This window comes from Bos indicus, chromosome 5, assembly GCF_029378745.1.
Source record: "Bos indicus isolate NIAB-ARS_2022 breed Sahiwal x Tharparkar chromosome 5, NIAB-ARS_B.indTharparkar_mat_pri_1.0, whole genome shotgun sequence".
In the NCBI taxonomy this organism is placed as follows: domain Eukaryota; kingdom Metazoa; phylum Chordata; class Mammalia; order Artiodactyla; family Bovidae; genus Bos; species Bos indicus.
The window spans coordinates 7,392,103-7,413,502 of NC_091764.1; the positions used below are offsets into that span (position 1 = coordinate 7,392,103).

The 21,400-nt window shown below is 39.1% G+C and overlaps 1 protein-coding gene across 5 annotated transcripts in view; it reads left to right on the plus strand.

The window, feature by feature from the left end:
- Nucleotides 1-21,400, plus strand: part of NAV3 (neuron navigator 3) — an 893,860-nt gene that overhangs the window by 473,578 nt on the left and 398,882 nt on the right. The window lies entirely within an intron of this gene.

Consider the following 21,400-nt stretch of genomic DNA (forward strand, 5'->3'; position numbering starts at 1 on the left):
ATGGAATGAATAGGACAGAAAATGGAGATTATAAGGATAAGAATGTTTTATATTATAGGAAACTACATTAGTAAAAGGATGGCCATCTGGGGCTTAAGGCATAGAGCTTATTTGTAGATATATGCATTTTGATTTGCCTGGAGTTCAGATTCCATGTGGCTGAGAGAGGGAGGAGGGACAAAAGGAGAGAGAATTTTGGAAAGGCAAACAGAAGCAAATCATAAGACTCTCAGTTAGGTAGTAAAGGCTTGATGAGTTTTTTCATGGCTATGTGTGTTGCGGGCAGATTGGAGTTAGAGTGTAGTGATTCAAACCACAAACTTTGGGATCAGAGCAACTTGGGTTTCCATCCTTACTCTGTCATCCACAAACTGTGTAAACATGTTTAGTACATAATGCTTCTCACCTCCAGTTTTCCCCTCAATAAATGAGGAGCAATAATGCTAATTGCTTCAAGGCATTCTGAGGATCAAATAAGATTATTAGGTAAAGTGCTTAGGCTGGTACCTGCCACTCATAACAGTAGTCTGTGAGCAGTAGCTATTATCATGCTAAAAAGAAGGATGAAAATCCCATTTCAACACAGTTATTCTCTTGATTGTGAGTGGAGATATAACAATCCCTCTCCCATAAGCTGAAGCTGTTCCTGCTGGATTGAGCTTCTTGCAAATGGATGAGAATGCTGGACTGAGTGGGAGTCCAGTGATCTCATGGAGAGAACATGAAACCAAAGTTACATAGAAGAATGTGCAAACAGTCAATGAAGAGAGGAAGAATCTAGGGATAAGGTAACAGAAAGCAAAGAGAAACTAAAGGAGATGGAAGCTGGTAAAATTAAGCCTGGAATTAATTCATTGAGATTTTAAGGCTGGGAGAGATTTGTTCAGTTCAGTTCTGTTCAGTCGCTCAGTCGTGTCCGACTCTTTGTGACCCCATGAATCACAGCACGCCTTGCCTCCCTGTCCATCACCAACTCCCGAAGTTTACCCAAACCCATGTCCATTGAGTCGGTGATGCCATCCAACCATCTCATCCTCTGCCATCCCTTTCTCCTCCTGCCCTCAATCTTTCCCAGGATCAGGGTCCTTTCCAATGAGTCAGCTCTTTGCATCAGGTGGCCAAAGTATTGGGTTTCAGCTTCAGCATCAGTCCTTCCAATAAACACCCAGGACTGATCTCCTTTAGGATGGACTGGTTGGATCTCCTTGCAGTCCAAGGGACTCTCAGGAGTCTTCTAGGAGCCTGCAACTATGAGTTGTTCAAAGAGGAATCTATTATGGTATTTCCCTCATATAGACAGAAGGGGATAATAGTTCTTTATTCTTTCTATGAACATTTGATTGTCATTGTCATAAGATACACATCATGAATGGGAGTTCAGATTGCATTCTGATTGAAGTCAGGATCTGAAAATGTAGATAGTGGAGCACATAGCACTGTCAGAAGGTGGGCCATGCAGGGAACATGAAACAAGCACAGTGTCACCCTAAGGAAGGACAAAGTAACTGATATTCCATCATCAAAAATAGAACATTACCTGCTAAAGGCATGTCAAGGTTAGAGGTGCAGTGAGAGTCAGCAGTCGAACTTCACCTATGGCAGGAGTCAGGGAGTTTGGTCAGTGAAGCAGTTAGTTGAACTAGTATCTTATATTTTCCATTTCTTGTTTGGCTGGAGGAGCAATATGTTGGGAGAACCAGTTTAGGTACAGTTGACTTTGGGAGATGTATCCATCAAGGATCTTAGCACCAAGCTACAGTAGCCAACACATGAAAGTGAAATGGATATTAATTAGGATAATGCAAGTTCAGTGAGTCCAGTGAGAAGCAGGAGGTTCAGACTTGGAAAATGAAGAGAAGCTATAGGCAGAGCTCAGGGTGAAGACCATGTGGTCTCCATGCCTCCACTCTGACCTCCAGTGCTCCCCAATTTATGGTATCATTTACTCAACACTGAAAACCTCAGAGAGCCTCATATTGACCTGGAATCTGTCCATGCCTGGCTTCTGTCTGTCCTGAACAGGGTCATGATGATATATTACTTTGACTTCCTTAGCGAGAAGTAGTCACTGTTTCCTAAGACAATGTGCAGTGTGGTGTGGCGGAGATGGGGAAGATTCCCTAAACAGAGATGGATGCTAATCGGAAAAGGGTTAGCATGTTAGACAGTAATGTTCCTAGGAGGTCCTGAGGTGGAGAAGCAGGAGGAGAGGGGAGGGGACTGAAGAGGTGAAGGGACAAAGAAGGCGGGGCAACTTCTGAAGACCCATCCGGTACTGATGGCACATTGATATTTTAAGTATGGATTCAAGGGGAAGGTGGAAACAGAACTGATCCTTGAAGGATTGAGGAGAAATAAGCCAAAAGACATTCCAGACGACAAAACAGGTCTGTGTGTATGCTTAGAAGGGCAGAGCCTCGTGGCCGTTTCTGCCGTTTGTAAGCAGGTCAATATTCCTGGAGTGGGAGGCCTGGAATATGTGTGGGCTGTTTTCTCCATAGTCTTACTGATGAAAGGAATGTAAGAAAGGAAAATTCTCCTTCTTTGTAGATCCTTTGGCTGTTCCAATAATTACATTGATATGAAGCAGATTAATAAGAAAAAACAACATACATTTAAATTTTGAAGGTATGGGGAGCTCATAGAAATATGAGACTCAGAGAAGTGACCAAAAGAGGCAGCTTTAGACAAAGAAAGAATACATTTGTGAAGAATTGACACGACAAAGAAGTTTGGGCTTAGAGAAGCAATTTCGGGTAGAAATAGCAAGGTTTGTTTATACAGTCTCCTCAACTCTCTAAATTCTCTCTCTCTGAGGAGATAGATAAGAGATCTTTCTCTTCCTCCTGGTGCAGGAAGAATATCTTTGACATGGGACAGTCATCTGCTTCCAGGGAGACAGGGGAGGGTCAGCGTGTTCTTGTACTGGCTGTTTCTTAAGTAGCTTTAATTCAAAATCATCAATATCTCAAAGTGGCTTTCTGGGGCAGCCTACCCTGAATGCCATCAGGAATAATGGTGGGCTCCTATAGTAGCTTTAAGATGACTTTTATCAAGGGGACAATTTGCTCAGTATATACTTTGGAAACCCAAGAAATGCATAGTCATCCATCCTTCCAAATCCCTCAGTAACAGAGCCTGTGTATATTAAGATGAGGAGAGGTTTGTCATGTTAAACCTTAAACAAGTCAAGCCTTAGCAGGAGCTGAATGATCTTTTTTGATGAGTGTAGATTTATAAGAATTTTGGCTTGGGGTTTGGGATCAAATTCTCTCACCTAAGCTGTGGGAGCCCACAAAATCTTTCCAATAAAAATCATTGCAGTGAGATTTTTGCAAAAAAATGCCTCTTTAAAAAAATCCCTATTTAAGTCATTTCACAAGAATAATTGAAAATGGCTATTTTGTTATGCTAATGTTATGTGGTACTATTTTTTTTTTTTTTGAGAATATGATAGAGAATAAGATAATTCTGATTATGGTGAAATATGAGAACACTGATACTATTTTATCTGGGTGTTTTCCTGAGTTAAAGCTTTATATTTTTGGATTGTTCATCATATACCCGTTTGCCTGTTATCATTTCCAAATGGTGACTATTATCCATGTATTTTAATATTCTTCACATGTCATTATAATGTTATTCATATGTTAAAACTGAAGTGACTTTTTTTGTCTTTGTAATACTAGGATAATTTAAAGAGAATGGTTTGAAACATCATTCTATTTTTTTGTAAAATGGGCCAAATAAAATCTTTGTTCATTTGGGCAGCATATCAACAGCCATGTAGTTTAAATAATAAGCATAATTTCTTTGAACATTTTGAAGCAGTTCAGATGGAGGCAGTGTATAAGGTGGATCCTTGGAAAAGGTCATGTTAAAGCTGATATTGAGACATGGGGTTACGGTTGCAAGAACTATATAGGAGAAATCCCTGCATCTTTAACTCTTGCTTTTTTGCTGTCCCCACACCTCCAGCTTTTACCATCTCTGACTTCCCAGGGTCTTTCTTTCCTTATCTTACCAGCAATGGAATTGAAGTCTTAGAATCACATTGTTCTTCTGAAAGATGTCTTGGCCTTTCCTCTCTCAGCACGTATTATTTTCAGTTCTGTTATGCCATTTCTCTGCTCTTTTATTCCCAATCTTTTGTTCCCCACTATAACTCAGCACTCAAGAAAGAAGACCTTTGAAGCTTAAGAACTATTTATTACTTGTTGATTGATGAGTACTTCATTTATCCTCTCATGTGATTGGACAATGTCATCCTGAGGTTGAAGGGTGATGGCTGCCAGAGACAACTATGGAGAAACAGAATTCTTATTTGTGTGGCTTATCTGTCCCCATCTGTCCTTTAAGGCTGGCAGCACTTGCTTAGATACCCAGAAGGTAACTTAGGTACAAACACTGATGTGACCAACATATTTTACTGGCATTGTTTCCTTTAGGATGTATTCACTGTCTTACAGATAAGAATGTCCATAAAGTAGTGATTCCTTGAACTAAGTTAAACAGTTTTTTTTTTTTTAATAATCTTCTTTGTTATTTAGCAGGTTTTTTGGGAAACTGTTCATTTTATGTAAATGTGGTTTACCAAGCCAAGACTATTTTGTAGATCGTCATTAAGTTATTATGGAGTATACAGATGCAGTTTGGTAGTTGTACAGATATACATATTTTAAAATTATTCATGGACTTATCTTGATAATGATTAGATCTATATTTAAATGGCAACCTGTTTGCAAGTATTTTGGTATTATCAATGTGTAATTAGCTCTGTTAGTTTGCAAACAACAAAAAGAGAGATGATTGAGAGACAGTATATTATAGAGTTCAAAATGCTGAAGCTAGATTACTTGTGTTCCAGTCCTAACTCCACAGATTATTAATCCTCTGACCCAGAGTCAGACATTTGACACTGCTGTATCTTGGAGTTTATATTTATTAATATAAAGTGTAGCTAATCCTCATGGGATTGTAGTGAATATCAATAGACCCAAATAATGTCTTTACTGTGGATTTTATGGAGGTGTATTAAATGCATATATGTGAATTCCTTACTGTTATTAGAGTTATTCAGACTGATGCTGAGAGATTTCTAGTAAAATTAGAAATTCTGAATGTTAGAAAGAAATGCAGCAGGCGTTCAGTTCTGAGTCTGTGGTAGTGTTTCCAGTTTAAGCTGTGCTGAATGTGATCCCTCGAGGCAGCAGCCTGGCAAGAAGAGCAGTCCCGAGATGGGCCCCTGTGCGTGATCTTGGCTGAATTTCTTAACCCCTCCCTACCCTGTTGCCTCATCTCGAAAAGTGCTAGCTTGGGTTACATGATCTCTAAGATGTCTTTCGTCTCTAAAGGTCTGTGAATCTTTTCGTATGCTTGGACTTAATGAATTTCACACATGCCCTGTTCTTAAACACATTTAGCCTTTAAAAAAAACCCGACTTTCTCAGGTGTTTCCTCTTCCTCCTCCTCCTTCCCATCCCCCCTTTCCTTCTTCTCCCTTCTATTATGTAGAATTTGTAGAGATTCCAGGCCTCACTACTGCTCTCAGGATGGGTAAGTAATAGGATGTCTGTTCCTAAAACACAGTAACTGAGATTTCTTGAGATTTAACTCTTATAGTAGATTAAAACAATAACAACAACAACAAAACTTCATGTTGCCTCCTGACTGAGCCCATCATTTTCTCTATTTCCTGGCTCCTCAAACTCAGTCCCTCCCCTGCATCTTCTTACCCTGTGCGGGGTGTCCCTTTCTGGTTCGTCTTCCCCAGCCAGAGCACTGGAAGCCATGTAAGCATGTCCTTATCTCCTACCCCAGCCATGGGCTTCTCTGGGGCCCAGCTGGTGAAGGACCCACCTGCAAATGGAAGAGACCCAACAGGCGTGGTTCTGATCACTGGGTAGGGAAGATCCTTGGGACAAGGAAAGGATAGCCCACTCTAGTATTCTTGCCTGGAAAATTCTGTGGACAGAGAAGCCTGGCGGACTAGTCAGACCTGGGGTCAAAGTCGCACATGGCTGAGTTGGCATGCACACGCGCACCCCATCTGCAGTAATCCAGTAACCACGTCGGGACTCTTCTGCTTCACTCATGTCCTAGTCCATCTGCTCCTTTTCCATTGCCACTGCCTCCTTTCAGGCTCTGATCATTTCTTGCTTGGATCATGCCAGCTCACCTATTTTCCTCATTCTGATATCACATCCTTCCAGTAAATTTTCCATTTCTCCGCCAAAGTAGGATTTCCTGGAATGAAAATGTGTATCTGATTATCATATTCCTCCCACAGTAAATTTTTGCAGTTTCTTATCAGCGCTTCATCAGCTGCCTCATGCATACATGATTACTTGGCTTATTAGTCATTAGTCCCTGTTTTTTCTGCCCCCCTACCCTCTAACTCTTATTGAACTGCTTTATTTTCCTTAGTCTATTTTCTGGTAACCACCACCTACCTTTATCCTCCTGTTCCCACTTGCTGGAATACCTTTCTCTCCCTCATCTGTCCTGTGTCTGCCAGGTAAGTATTGATACTTTCAAGATTCAGCAAATCTGTTCTGCAGATTCTACCTCTGTGAAACTTCCCTTACTACCTGCTAGCTCACATCACACGTAACAAGCCTGTCTCTGGTACCCCTACCGTCATTTTTCATATAAACACCCATAAAAGAAACGATAGCAAAGTTTCTCACACTAGAGCTGAGATGCACAGTGAGCTCATGATGTCTTGCGCTGGGCTGATGCCTTCACACAGGTTCACCTCTTCTGATTTGCCAGAAAAAAAGTAATGAGACAACTGGCAACTGTAAAATAGATATATTCAGTGGGCTGTTTAGGTGATGCTTAGCATCCCTAGGAGAAAATACTCAACCTTGGGTTCAGGCCTCTGTCCCATTTTAGGTTTCTTTCCTAGACTGGTCTGCATATAAGGTATTGAGGAGTAAGTGACTTTGATTATCTTGTGGGTAAAGAGTTGAGATTCTTGGGCTCTGGAGCTTCTGTTTTCTCTGACCCCTGGGTTGATTACCCTTGCCCACCTGGTGCTGGTCTTGGCGGGTGGGAGCAGCTACTAGTATAATTTGCAGTCTGGCTTTGTGGCTTGAGCAAGGCCCACCTTTGCCTCCAGTTGACCAGATGTCGCTTGTTTTAGAGGTTTTCTGGCCTTTGAGGCTCTGCATTATCCTCTGTAGGGTTTGAGATCTGGATATTTATCCTATATGGGATTCACTACCCAGAGGATTCACTACTACTTGAGTGACTCTCAACTCACTGTCCAGTGATGTAAGAACATTCAGGAGTGAAAACCAGAGACTCTGTGTCTGACTACCCCACTCAGGTACCTTCTGCAGAGCAAACTCCTTCTTATCTTGCTGCTTTCCTCCATGTGCCTTATGTTTTTAAGGCATTTCTCTCCACCACCCCCTTCTCCCCATATACCCATTTAGGATCTTTTTTTTTTTTTTAAACTTTATATAATTGTATTAGTTTTGCCAAATATCAAAATGAATCCGCCACAGGTATACATGTGTTCCCCATCCTGGACCCTCCTCCCTCCTCCCTCCCCATACCATCCCTCTGGGTCGTCCCAGTGCTCTAGCCCCAAGCATCCAGTATCATGCATCGAACCTGGACTGGCATCTCGTTTCTTACATGATATTTTACGTGTTTCAATGTCATTCTCCCAAATCTTCCCACCCTCTCCTTCTCCCACAGAGTCCATAAGACTGTTCTATACATCAGTGTCTCTTTTGCTGTCTCGTACACCGGGTTATTGTTACCATCTTTCTAAATTCCATATATATGCGTTAGTATACTGTATTGATGTTTTTCCTTCTGGCTTACTTCACTCTGTATAATAGGCTCCAGTTTCATCCACCTCATTAGAACTAATTCAAATGTATTCTTTTTAATTGCTGAGTAATACTCCATTGTGTATATGTACCACAGCTTTCTTATCCATTCATCTGCTGATGGACATCTAGGTTGCTTCCATGTCCTGGCTATTATAAACAGTGCTGCGATGAATATTGGGATCTTCTTTCAAAGGAGGCAAAAATGAGGAAGAGAAAAAGGCAAGACCCTTGACCTCAGTTTGGCATTTTCTTCATGCCTATAGGACAGTAAGAGGGTTTCCTTTTATTTTGTCATTTCTTCCTTCCGGTTCATCCTATGAGATGTTCATCAGGATGGGCACTAGTGATAAAGGAGGGCATTTTCCTGGCATATGAAACAGACTCTCTGATGAGATGCAACAGACTTAGCTCTTAGAAACTTAGTATGGATGCTTTCAAGATATTGTCTCATTTAGTCCACATAACTCCCTTATGCTATCATAACTCCTATTTTGAGAAGAGGAGGTAAGACTCACAAAAGTTATCAGTAGCCCATGGCTAGCCACAGGCATGCAGCAGGACCCCACATCTATATGTATTCCTCCAGAGTCTACCTAAGCACCAAGCGTCTTACATTTTTTCATCAACATTATCTAACGCTAGTACCATTCTTAATGCCAAACTTGCTTTATTTCAGCTCCTCCAAATTGTCTTTTTGTTGTTGTTTTCATCTCCGGACCATCTGCTTTCCTCTCTGTTTAGAATTCTTTATCTTCCAACATGCAGCAAATGAAAAGCTCAGTTCACCAATGCAGGTGCCAAGCAATAAAATAGTCTTTGTTTCATAATTCAATTCAATTGTCACTTTAACCTGTCTCTTGTCAGGCTGACAAAAAAATTAATCTTCACCCTTTTTTAAGGTCCACTCACATACCACCTGCCATGGCGCACATATATCATGTAGGGCTAAGGCACTGGCTGGGGGTCATGGTGGTCATGACCACAGTCTACAGGGAGCATCGCTGAACCGAGACCCCTGCTGATGTGCCCTGGAATCCATCAGCCCACTGACACAGGATTCCTGGGGCTGTTCTCCACCAGCTGCTAAGCAGAACAGAGATGTTAAGGTCGGTTGATTGCTGAAAGGCATGGGATTCCTCTGGTGGTCAGCTCTGGTTCACGGACTCCCCTCAGCCTTGCTCATCCTGTCTTAGTGTCTGTTTCCAAGAACTTCCTTCCTGGGAGTTCTCTGGTGGCCAGGTGATTAGAATATGGCCATGTCACTGCCATGGCCCACGTCCCCAGTCAGGGAACTGAGATCCCGCAAGTCATGTCGTGTAGCCAAAACTAACTAAACAAAAATATTAAAACAAAACAAACAAACAAACCCCTTACTAACAGGTAGGGGATTTGGACATCAAATCATCACTTTCCAGCAGTTACTGCTGCTGCTACTGCTGCTAAGTCGCTTCAGTCGTGTCTGACTCTGTGTGACCCCATAGACGGCAGCCCACCAGGCTCCGCCGTCCCTGGGATTCTCCAGGCAAGATCACTGGAGTGGGTTGCCATTTCCTTCTCCAATGCATGAAAGTGAAAAGTGAAAGTGAAGTCGCTCAGTCATGTCCGACTCTTAGTGACCCCATGGACTGCAGCTCACCAGGCTCCTCCATCCATGGGGTTTTCCAGGCAAGAGTACTGGAGTGGGGTGCCATCGCCTTCTCCGGGAGGCATGTCTCTTTGTGGACGTATTACTGTGCCCCTTCAAGTCTGTTGGCTCTCACCTGGTGCATTCCGTACTTCCAGTGCAAGAGTCTTCAGAGAGGCTGCCCGTGGTCAGCCTGGTCACCTTGGTCACAGCCTTCTCTGTGCCTGGTCACCCTAAGAAGCTGAACACTTTCTTAGGCTTTGCTGATGCCAAACCAACTCCATCCATACACCCAGTGAGCTTGCCCTCTATGAACTTAATTTCACTGAGAAAACACAGGCAATAATGAAGTGAGTGAAGGAATAAGTAAAATAATTATATCTGATAGTTAACCTTGTGAAGGAAAAAAATAATAGAGGTATAGTAAAGAGAACTGGGTAATGCTATATTGAAATCAGGAAGGTTTCATTGAGAAGGTGGTATTTTGTCTAAGACTGAAAGAGAAGTGACAATTATTTCTTAATGCCTTCTGTTTATGATGTTATAGCAGTTAAGTTGTAGCATCCATCTTAAAATGAAGAAGAGTCAGGAATCTGTTTATAGTCAAGTCTTCCTTACAAACTATCAAGTAAAATCTTGGGCAAGTAAGTAAACTCAGGTACTCCATTTTCTTATTGTTATTTAAATGCTGCGGTTTTAAAGATCGCTTCACTTCTTATGGTCCTCAAGTTGTAGTCAGTCTGCAACCTAGCTACTGGTCAAGATGACTGATCTTGCCAGCTATCTACCTAAATAAAAATATATTTTTTAACATTAACCTTTTTCAGAGCACCATGAAGCAAGTCCCGAGAAACTCAGGTTTGAGTACTGGTTTGTTTTCATCTAAGATGTATGATCTTGCTTCAGGTTTCAACTTCTTTTTACTATAAAATGAAAATAAGAGTGCTTTTCCATATTGTGTGTCAGAATGGAGATTATGTGTGTACAATGCCTAGCACACATGAACAGTTTATCTTGTTTTTATTTCATTTACAAAATATTCACAGAATATGCATTATTTTCCTCAGATTACGAATTAGAAAACCGAGGCACATAGAGCACAGCTTGCCCAGATATTAACTGTCAGTATCAGGCTAAGAAGAGTATTAATCAAGGTCTTGGGACATACTTGTTTTTTTCTATAATCTACTATTTATGTGTGGCCTTCTTTTAAAAGCACTATTTGTGGGTTATCAATATATATGTGTTTGTGTATTATAAACTAATTCAAAAATTACATTGTGAATGCACTTCATTATGTACTTAGAGTAAGTAAATCAGTAACATGTGTCCTGATTTAATTTTTTGTGTTGAAGGATTATACAGAAATTGTATAAAGTAGAAAGTAGTTTAAAGATCATGTTTTCAAATACTTTCATTTGATAAATGAGGAAGTAACCAAGTTCAGGGTAGGTAACACACACTGCATGTTTAATAAATTTGCTTTCAGTTCTGTTCAGTCACTCAGTTGTGTCTGACTCTTTGCGACCCCATGAATCACAGCACGCCAGGCCTCCATGTCCATCACTAACTCCCAGAGTTCACGCAGACTCATGTCCATTGAGTTGGTGATGCCATCCAACCATCTCATCCTCTGTCATCCCCTTCTCCTCCCTCCTTCAATCTTTCCCAACATCAGGGTCTTTTCAAATGAGTCAGTTCTTCAGATCAGGTGGCCAAAGTATTAGAGTTTCAGCTTCAGCATCAGTCCTTCCAATGAATATTCAGGGCTGATCTCCTTCAGAATGAACTGGTTGGATCTCCTTGCAGTCCTAGGGACTCTCAAGAGTCTTCTCCAACATCACAGTTCAAAAGCATCAATTCTTTGGCACTCAGCTTTCTTTATAGTCCAACTCTCACATCCATACATGACTATTGGAAAAATGGTAGCTTTGGCTAGATGGACCTTTGTTGGCAAAGTAATGTCTCTGCTTTTAATATGCTGTCTAGGTTGCTCATAACTTTTCTTCTAAGAAGTAAGCATCTTTTAATTTCATGGCTGCAGTCACCATCTGCAGTGATTTTGGAGTCCAAAAAAAGTCTATCAGTGTTTCCACTGTTTCCCCATCTATTTCCCATGAAGTGATGGGACCAGATGCCATGATCTTAGTTTTCTGAATGTTGAGTTTTAAGCCAAGTTTTTCACTTTCCTCTTTCACTTTCATCAAGAGGCTCTTTAGTTCTTCTTTGTGGTCCCTTTTAAAACTCATTGTTTTTGTGATATATAAATACATTTAGTTTTAATATTGTTTTAAAATTATAAGCATAGAGAAATGCATAACTTTTGTAAGTATATAGTTGTAAAACTGTAGAAATTATGGGAAAATAGTCCATCTAATAACTATGTAATGGGCAAATTATTTAACATCTTGAACTTTACTTTTCTCCCCTAAGGGATAAGAATAGAAGTGAAACCTCTTTTATCAGTTGTGTGGTGATTAAATGAGATCGTGTGCTTGAATCCATCAACATTAATTTTTTATCTTTATTTTTAATAATATTTGAATGATGATAAAATACCATACTTGCTATGATCATTGTTGAGCGGGACTTCCTTTCCTTTGATTTCACGTTGCTGCTGTGAGGAGAGTCTTTTTTGTTTGTTTACTTTTTTTGGAGTATAGCTGCTTTCCTGTGTTTCTACTGCACAGTGAAATGAAGGAGCCATACACATATGTATATCCGCTCCCTTTTGAAATTCCTTCTCATTCAGGTCACCACAGTGCACGAAATAGAGTTCGCTGTGCTTCACAGTATGTTCTCCTCAGTTATCTGGTGTGTACATAGGGTCAATAGTGTGCATGTGTCAACTCGTCTTCTTATTCCTCCCACTACCTCTTTCCTCCTTGGTGTCCGCATGTTTGTTCTCTGTGCTTTGCAAATAAGATCAACTATATCATTTTTCTAGATTCCACATTATACATTCATGCGTGATATTTGTTTTTCTCTCTGTGTGACACTCGGCATGGCAGTCTCTAGGTTCATCCACGTCTGTACGAATGATCCAAGGGAGAGCAAGATTCACATATGATTTGACTTTGTTTTTCAATGTGTTATGTACCAAACATAGGTATAAATGAATGAAAACGAATTAATGAAATGAAACACATTTTCACCCAGGTGAATAACTTAGAATTACTTCATTGGAGGAGAAATACTCTTATCAGTTAGCTTTTGCTACATAACAAAACACCTCCAGACCACCGTTTATTAACAAATCATTGTGTTGCCGAGCTGGAATGGCTTTTCCCTGTGTTTTGGCTGCATTCAAGCATCTGCAGTGAGTTGGCTGCTCCCTCGTGGCCCTGCTCACGTATCTGGCAGTTGATACTGGCTCTCAGCTGGACCACACATCCTCAGCAGCCTAGCTTGTCTGTGGAGCAAGAGATAGGGCACACCCCAGTGTGCAGTTTCCATTAAGGCCTCTGTTGGTATGGTGTTTGCTCTTTTTCCATTGGCCAGAGCACATGTGGGAGGAGTCAGTGTGAGAAGAGATAACACAAGGGTTGGGATATCAAGCAACATGATTCATTGGAGCTCTTTCTTATAACAGGCTACTGCATACACAACTTTTGAGCCTCCCTTGCTTTATTGGACTTTTAATTTATAGAAAATTAAATGCTTTGATTAGCTTAATTAATGAAGCAGGTAAACCACTGAACATGATTTTAAAGACCTTAGTCAACACAGTCCTTTATTAAGAATTATTGTCTCGTTATAATTTTAAAGTCAGAATGTGATAGAGCCAAAGTTTAGTTGCTATGGCTCGCGATAAATACTAAGAAGGTTTATTCCTCCCCCAGTGATGATGCTTGTAGTGGTGATAACACCTAAAAATTAATTTTGAGATCTTAATGTACATTGCACATGCTATTAAATTATTTATGTATATTCTCCTATTTTAGCCTTGTCATAGATAATTATTTTTTTATTAAAAAATCAAATAGGAAGGCGAAATACTCAGAGGCTAGGGAACTCTTCCATAGTTACATACTAGTAAGTGGTAGAGGTGATTGACATTTGTTGGTCTGATGTTAGAACACAGACTTCTGGTTACTATACAGTGTCACAAATTTTATTGGTGTATATATAATGTATATGTATATATTAAAACCTTTATTGAATTTATTTCAATATTGCTCCTGATTTATATTTTGGTTTTTCTGGCCACCAGGCATATGGGATCTTAGCCCCCAGATCAGGAATTGAGCTCACACCCTCTGCACTGGAAGGCAAACTGGACAGCCAGAGAAGTCCCTGTAATATATATTTTAAATATGAAATGAATATATGTAGTTATGATGTTTTATATTATCTGTACTTAGTTATAATGCTATTATAATTTGATTCTTCCAGTATCTCAACTGTTATCTCAGTGAATATTCAGAATCAGTGATATAAAAAATCAACGGCACAAGTAGAATAATGTGTTAAAAGGCATCAGTCTCACCATGACATGCCCTTGCTTTCTGAGACATATAACAGTGGAAGACATGTCAAATCATGGGTGAATAATAGCTTAATAATAGTAGAGTTGGACTTTCCTGGAACATCAACATGAGTGTCATGAGATGGCTTTTGAGGCCTTGAACTTGGCAGCCACTGCAAAGATTCAATTTGGCCAGCAAAGCATTGGTAAAGGCCAAAAGGGAAGAAGGGAAGAAGGAAGGGACTGGCTTGTATTTATGGGTGGTCTTTAGAAATGAAACTCTTCCCAAAGCAGAAATGGAACATAGAGCTCAACTCCCATAGCTAATAAACCGAGGTATTCACATTTACAAAATACATAAACTTTAGTCTGGCTGTTTTTATAGAAAAAGTGTTTGTTATCATGGTATAAAGTCAGTGGGTTCTATTATGTGTACAGTGGTCTGATGTTCTTGGATCTCATATTCTTTTTGAGGGAATGTGGATATTTTGATGGTTACTCATAAAATACCTAGTGCATTTGCCCCTAAAGTCATCAGTTTGATATTATCCTTAGTAATCTAATATTTAACTTACTAACAAACATTCTTTTTGTTGTTTTTAAGTACAGTAGGCAAAACTATTGTCTATGAACAATCCAAAATTTTATTTGGACACGATTATGTAGCTTTGCTTTTAAAATACAGTAGTAACATATTTTGGCATCTGTATAAGTGACCTACATATCTGACTTTATAACAGAATGAGTTGTGAAGAACTAATTCGGAGGAATGTTTTTAAGATCTGCTTGTTAATGGACACAACTTTGTGAGATAAAACACATGATAAAGAAAGCCTCATTCATTTCTAGTAAATTCATATTTCCTTTTTAGGGAAGGTAGAAGTTAGTATTCATTAGACTTTTCTTTATTCTTAAATCCTTTTATTCACCCAGGATACTCCTTGTTGTTTTCTTAAAACTTTTTCATTATTCCCAGGGCATTCTGTCATTTTGTTTAAGAGGCGATTAGGAGAAAATATGACAAAGTCTTTTCTTACCAAAGATGATGTGTTTCTTTGCTTTGCCTGCCTGGGCATTAGAATCTAAGAACATTATCTATTTTGGAATTCAGATTCTAATCCATCCAGATTGATCATGGGTACAATATTGAATCACACAGTCTTAGTTCTGCACTACAAAAGCTGATATGATAACCTAGCTCGGAGTGCAATGCTTAGGATTTCAGTAAGCTACTTTCAGAATGGCTGTCACATAGATGTTACTCAGTAACTGTTAGTTCCTTTCCGCCACTTACATGATTCCATAGTGTACTGTAGGTATGTATATATGTGTGTATATTGGAGAAGGAAATGGCAACCCACTCCAGGATTCTTTCCTGGAGAATTCTATGGACAGAGGAGCTTGGTGGGCCATAGTCCATAGGGTTGCAAGAGTCAGACATGACTGAAATGACTGAATATGTGTGTGTGTATGTGTGTATATATATATATATATATATATATAATACTGTATATGTAATTTACATCGTTACATCACATACATTAAAGATACTATCATTGTGAACAAAAACTAACCATTAACTAAAAGTGGTTTTAGAGATATAATGGATCTTAAAAATTAATTATAATACATGATTGTAATTTCTTCTCCTATTTTTAAAATTCATATCCTCAACATTTATATGTATCTCTTGAACACAAACGTACATCCAGAGGAAGAGATGGATATTTGTTTTTCCCATGATTTCAGAATTTCTATTTCAAAACTGTGTATTTACAGTACTGGTTCATTAATATTTTTTAATTTGCATTATTTCATTCTTTGATGAATAAAAATGGTCCTTGGGATATTTGATTTTGCTGAAACTCTAAAAAAAGTAGTGTGCTCCATCTAAGTGGAAAACTTAGTATATAAAGCTTAAATTTTTCTTTCTTGGGTTTTGTACTTAATGATAAGACCACCTGGGATACTTGTGGTGGCTTGCTCCCAAAGACTTCAGTTCCTCGTGTGGAATAGCTAAGAGCTGCCCCTCACGTCTGACCTTCCTCATTCCTCAGCCCTTTGCGGGTAGCTCTCTTAGCCCATCAGAGATGTTCATCTTAACGCTTTAATGATTTCTAGTGAAAAGATCCTCATCTTTGCTTCCTTTTCAGTTAAACTACTGAGGGAGAGATGACATGCCTAATGCCTCTCTCCTCTCTTTGTTCTTTATTAGGTTTTTTATTTTGTATTGCAGTATAGCCAGTTAACAATGTCATGAGAGTTTCAGGTGGTCTCTAGTCTTTATAGCGTCTTTGCTCATAGTTGCTGCTGACTCAGTATTTGATAAATGAATGAATGGTCATTTAGTTCTCAGGGGCTCCAAGTTGAACATCTTAGAATTGTACATATAAATATAAAAATGGGTAAACCATGGTAATCCATCTTTTAAAAGAAACCTTTGGCCTTCAACTGTTTGTGCTCATTGGAAGGACTGATGTTGAAGTTGAAACTCTAATACTTTGTCCACCTCATGCAAAGAGTTGTCTCATTGGAAAAGACTGATGCTGGGAGGGATTGGGGGCAGGAGGAGAAGGGGACGACAGAGGATGAGATGGCTGGATGGCATCACCAACTCGATGCACATGAGTTTGAGTGAACTCTGGGAGTTGGTGATGGACAGGGAGGCCTAGTGTACTGAGATTCATGGGGTCGCAAAGAGTCGGACACAACCGAGCAACTGAACTGAACTGAGCAATATGAGAAATGATTCTTATTCAGAAGGTTTGGTGTATATTTTGATGCTTGGTATATATTTTAAGAATATATCCTCCCACCCCCCACCCCACCCCCATTCTCTCCTTCCCCAAGTTAACCTAGATATTCAGGGGATTGTTGTTGTTGTTTAGTCACTAAGTTGTGTTCAACTCTTTTGCAGCCCCATCGTAACCTGTAAGCTCCTCTGTCCATGGGATTTCCCAGGCAAGAATACTGGGTTGGGTTGCCATTCCCTTCTCCAGGGGATCTTCCTGACCAAGGGACTGAACCCATGACTCCTGCTTGGCAGGCAGATTCTTTCCCATCTGAGCCACCAAAGGAATACTGGATAGTTATCAGCTAAAAATACATCATTGACTTTTTATAGCAAATACAATTAATCCTTGCCTGATAAGTGACTCTAGGAAAACCAGGCCTAAGTGATTGAAAAGTTAGGTATGTCATGAATTTCATATTATATTAACTTTGTGGTTTACATTTTGTAGCTCAGTCAAGCTTATCTCTGATTTTTAAGGAGGAAAGATGGAAATAAAAGAAATGGATTTGGTATTATTCTCAGGTATTCAAAAGGAAAACAAAATTTTTCCTGAGAGTTCAAATAATTGTTTTCTGTAAATTGATACTAGAGTAATGGAAATGAGTTTCAATTAAACTCTGTTAATGAAGCCCAAAAGAACTTTAAAAATTACATTCTTCTTGTTTAGCTTTGAAAATTCCTTTTGATAATGTAAAGGGTACATTTATTATACAACATCCTGTATTTGATGATATTTTAATGACAGTGTTACATTGTCTCACTTTCTTCCTTGCTATACTATTGTATTTTAACCAATGAACTGAGGAATGAGTTACTAACCTTTTTTTTTTTCAGTTATGAAAAAAATTCAGAATAGAAAAATACTTTGTGAATGTGGGTCGTTTATTCTTTGTATTTGATCTCTGTCCTTTAAATTGGGTTAAATTGCTAATTTCCAATTCATAGCAAAACCACTGTTGTGTGGCTTTCTCCACGGTGAATTACAAATCATTTGGCTTTAATGTTTGGCAGATATATACGTGGCCTGTGTATCAGATCTGCCTTTGGTTGGGTTCCTGGTTGCTCCAGTGCAGCAAAAATTGAATTGCTAAATATTTTTATTGGCTTGTCACCTTTGCTGTTATAAAAATACTAACTCAAGTATCTATTAAAACCAGATTCTCAAATGCCTGAGTATACAAACTGTTCTGCTCAGGATTGATCCAGGTTTTGCCTGGATCTTTTCTTTTTCTGTTTAATTCCAAATTCTGTTAGTCAGTTTTCTAAACTTCTTAGTCATTTTACAGATTTTTTGGTACAAGATCCATTATGTGTTTTCATCGATCAATAACTGTTTATTAGTGAATAATTGTTTTAAAGTGATATTATGTGATTCCATTTATAGACTGGTAACTGTTTTAAAATCGGAAAATACTTTTAAACTTAGAGTAATGTTGCAGACCAACAAGGCTAAACAAATTTTTCTTCCCACGATTAAACACTTTGGGACAGTTAATTAAAATAAATAGAACTAAGACATTTCATGGGCTTCCCTGGTGGCTCAACTGGTAAAGAATCTGCCTGCAATGCGGGAGACCTGGGTTTGATCCCTGGGTTGGGAAGATCCCCTGGAAAAGGGCAAGGCTACCCACTCCAGTATTCTGGTCTAAAGAATTCCGTGGACTATACAGAGTCCATGGGGTCGCAAAGAGTCAGACACGACTGAGCGACTTTCACTTCACTTCACTTCACTTTGAGACATTTCATATATAATGTCAACAAATATGTTTCTTACAAATTTTTAAATTCTTTTCACTACTTAAATATTTCTGCCAAGCCATTATGAGTAAAGGTAGTCCAAAATTCAAATGAAGCCTTTTTTAAAAAAATATTGCCACTTAAAAGTTTTATGTTAAATCAGTTTTATTGCTTTTTTATTTTAATTCAAAATTACTTGCTCATGTTAAAATATGCAGTGAATGATAAAAAAATAGCTGTATATCACATTCCCCTGATATGACTACTGAATAATAAATATTTAAGGCAGTTAGATTTCCTAAGGGGAAAATTTTTAATATTTTCAATTGGAAAGATGTCTCTCAAATAGCAAGTAAACATGCATAGTAGATGAATTTTTAAAATGTAAAAGAATAAAAGTGTTAATTCATATAGTAATTATTAGTTATTTAGGTAGTAGTGCAAACTTGTTTCCACACGTTCTTCACCATCTACTCCTATGGTCCATGAATATCTGTGTACTCACCAGCCATTCATTCTTTCATTCTTTTGGCATCATGTAAGAGCATGGTAATTTATGTAGAATGTGGTCTTGTTTTCTAATATTTGGGGAGCTAATTATAGTCAATAATAATTAAGAGAGTATACAATAAAGCACATATTTTAAATTCTCTCTTCTGACAACCTCCATCATCAAGTCTCAGTCACATTATTAGGTTGTATAATCTCGAGAAATGTTTCTTTTTATCGAAGTACATTTACTGACTTGATCTAGACCTTCTTTAGTTTGATTACATAATCCTTCCCATTTGTCTCAAGTGAAAGCTTTTCCAGAACTTAACACAGTGCCTTACATAGAGTGGGTTCTTAATGAATAGCTGATGGCCAAATGACTGAATATGAAGGACAACATAAACACTCAGATAAATAAAAGTTAACTTGGGGTTGGAGTTATCAAAGAAGGTATTAATACGTAAATGACATATGAATTCCTTTCTGAGAAGGACATAGGTGGAAAGAAGGAAGACAGACATTGGCTGAGAATGCTATAAAATAAGATGAGGTAACAAAATTAACCATTTGAAGTGAACAATTTGGTGGCATTTAGTACACTCTAAATTGAGAAGGCAATGGCAGCCCACTCCAGTACTCTTGCCTGGAGAATCCCATGGATGGAGGAGCCTGGTAGGCTGCAGTCCATGGGGTCACTAAGAGTCGGACACAGCTGAGTGACTTCACTTTCACTTTTCATTTTCATGCATTGGAGAAGGAAATGGGAACCCACTCCAGTGTTCTTGCCTGGAGAACCCCAGGGACGGGGGAGCCTGGTGGGCTGCTGTCTATGGGATCACACAGAGTCGGACACGACTGAAGCGTCTTAGCAGTAGCAGTATACTCTTACAGTTGCGCAACCACCAACTCTATCTAGTTTTCCAAAACGTTCATCACATGAAAAGGAAACACTATACTCATTAAGCAGTCACTCCATATTTCTACCCCTCTGCTCATCCCCTGGAAACGACCAGTGTGCTTTCTACCTCTATATATTTACCTATACTGAATATGTCATAGAAATTAGAGTTGTATGATATCTTTGTATCTGGCTTCTTTCATTCAGTACAATGTTTTCAAGATTCTTTCACATTGTAGCACATATCACTACTTCTTTTAAAGGCTAAGTCTTTCATTGTATGTATATACCACAGTTTGTTTATCCATTCATCTGTTGAGGGGCCTTTGGCCTATTTCCACCTTTTGCCTATTATGAGTATTGCTGCTATGAACATGAATGCATGTTTAATTTTTTAGAATTTGTTTGCTTTTTGATTCTTTGAATATTTGTACTGAAGTAAAATTGACTTAGTATATTGTATCAGTTTCAGGTGTATAGCATGCGTGTGTGTGTGTGTGTGTGTTCAGTTGGATTCGCCTTTCTACAGACACTTTGGACTATAGCCTGCCAGGCTCCTCTGTCCATGGGATTTTCCAGGCAAGAATGAATTCTGGAGTGGGTTTCCATTTCCTCCTCCAAGGCATCTTCCTGACTCAGGGATCGGAAAAGACGTCTCCTGTGTCTCCTGCGTTGACAGGCAAATTCTTTCACCACTGAGCTACATGGGAAATCCAGGTGTACAGTACAGTGCTTTGATGTTCGTATACATTATGAAATAAACACCCTATGTATTGTCACTATATGAAGTTATTTAGGATGTTCAGGTCTTATGTTTGTTTTTAAGCCATTCTGAGTTTATCTTTTTCAGATGGTGTATGTTTTTCAATAGCTTAGGCGTGTCCAACTCTTTGTGACACCATGAATTGCAGCACGTCAGGCTTCCCTATCCTTCAGTATCACCCAGAGTTTGCTAAACCTCATGGCCATTGAGTCAGTGATGCCATCCAACCATTTCATCCTCTGTATCCCCCTGCCCTCAATCTTTCCTAGCATCAGAGTCTGTTCCAATTAGTTGGCTCTTTGCATCAGGTGACCAAAGTGTTGGAGCTTCGGCTTCAGCATCGCTTCTTCCAGTGAATATCCAGGACTAATCTCCTTTAGGGTGGACTGGTTTGATCTCTTCACAGTTTAAGGGCCTCACAAGAGTCTTCTCCAACACCACAGTTTGAAAGCATTGGTTCTTCGGCACTCAGCCTTCTTTCTGGTCCAATTCTCACATCCATAGATGACTACTGGAAAAACCATAGGTTTGACTATATGCCCTTTTGTTAACAAAGTGATGTCTCTGCTTTAATATGCTGCCTAGGTTTGTCATGGCTTTCCTTCCAAGGAGCAAGTGTCTTTTAATTTCATGGCTGCGGTTACTGTCCACAGTGATTTTGGAGCCCAAGAAAATAAAATCTGCCACTGTTTCCATTTTTTCCCCATCTATTTGCCATGAAATGATGAGACAAGATACCATGATCTTAGCTTTTTGAATGGTGAGTTTTAAGCC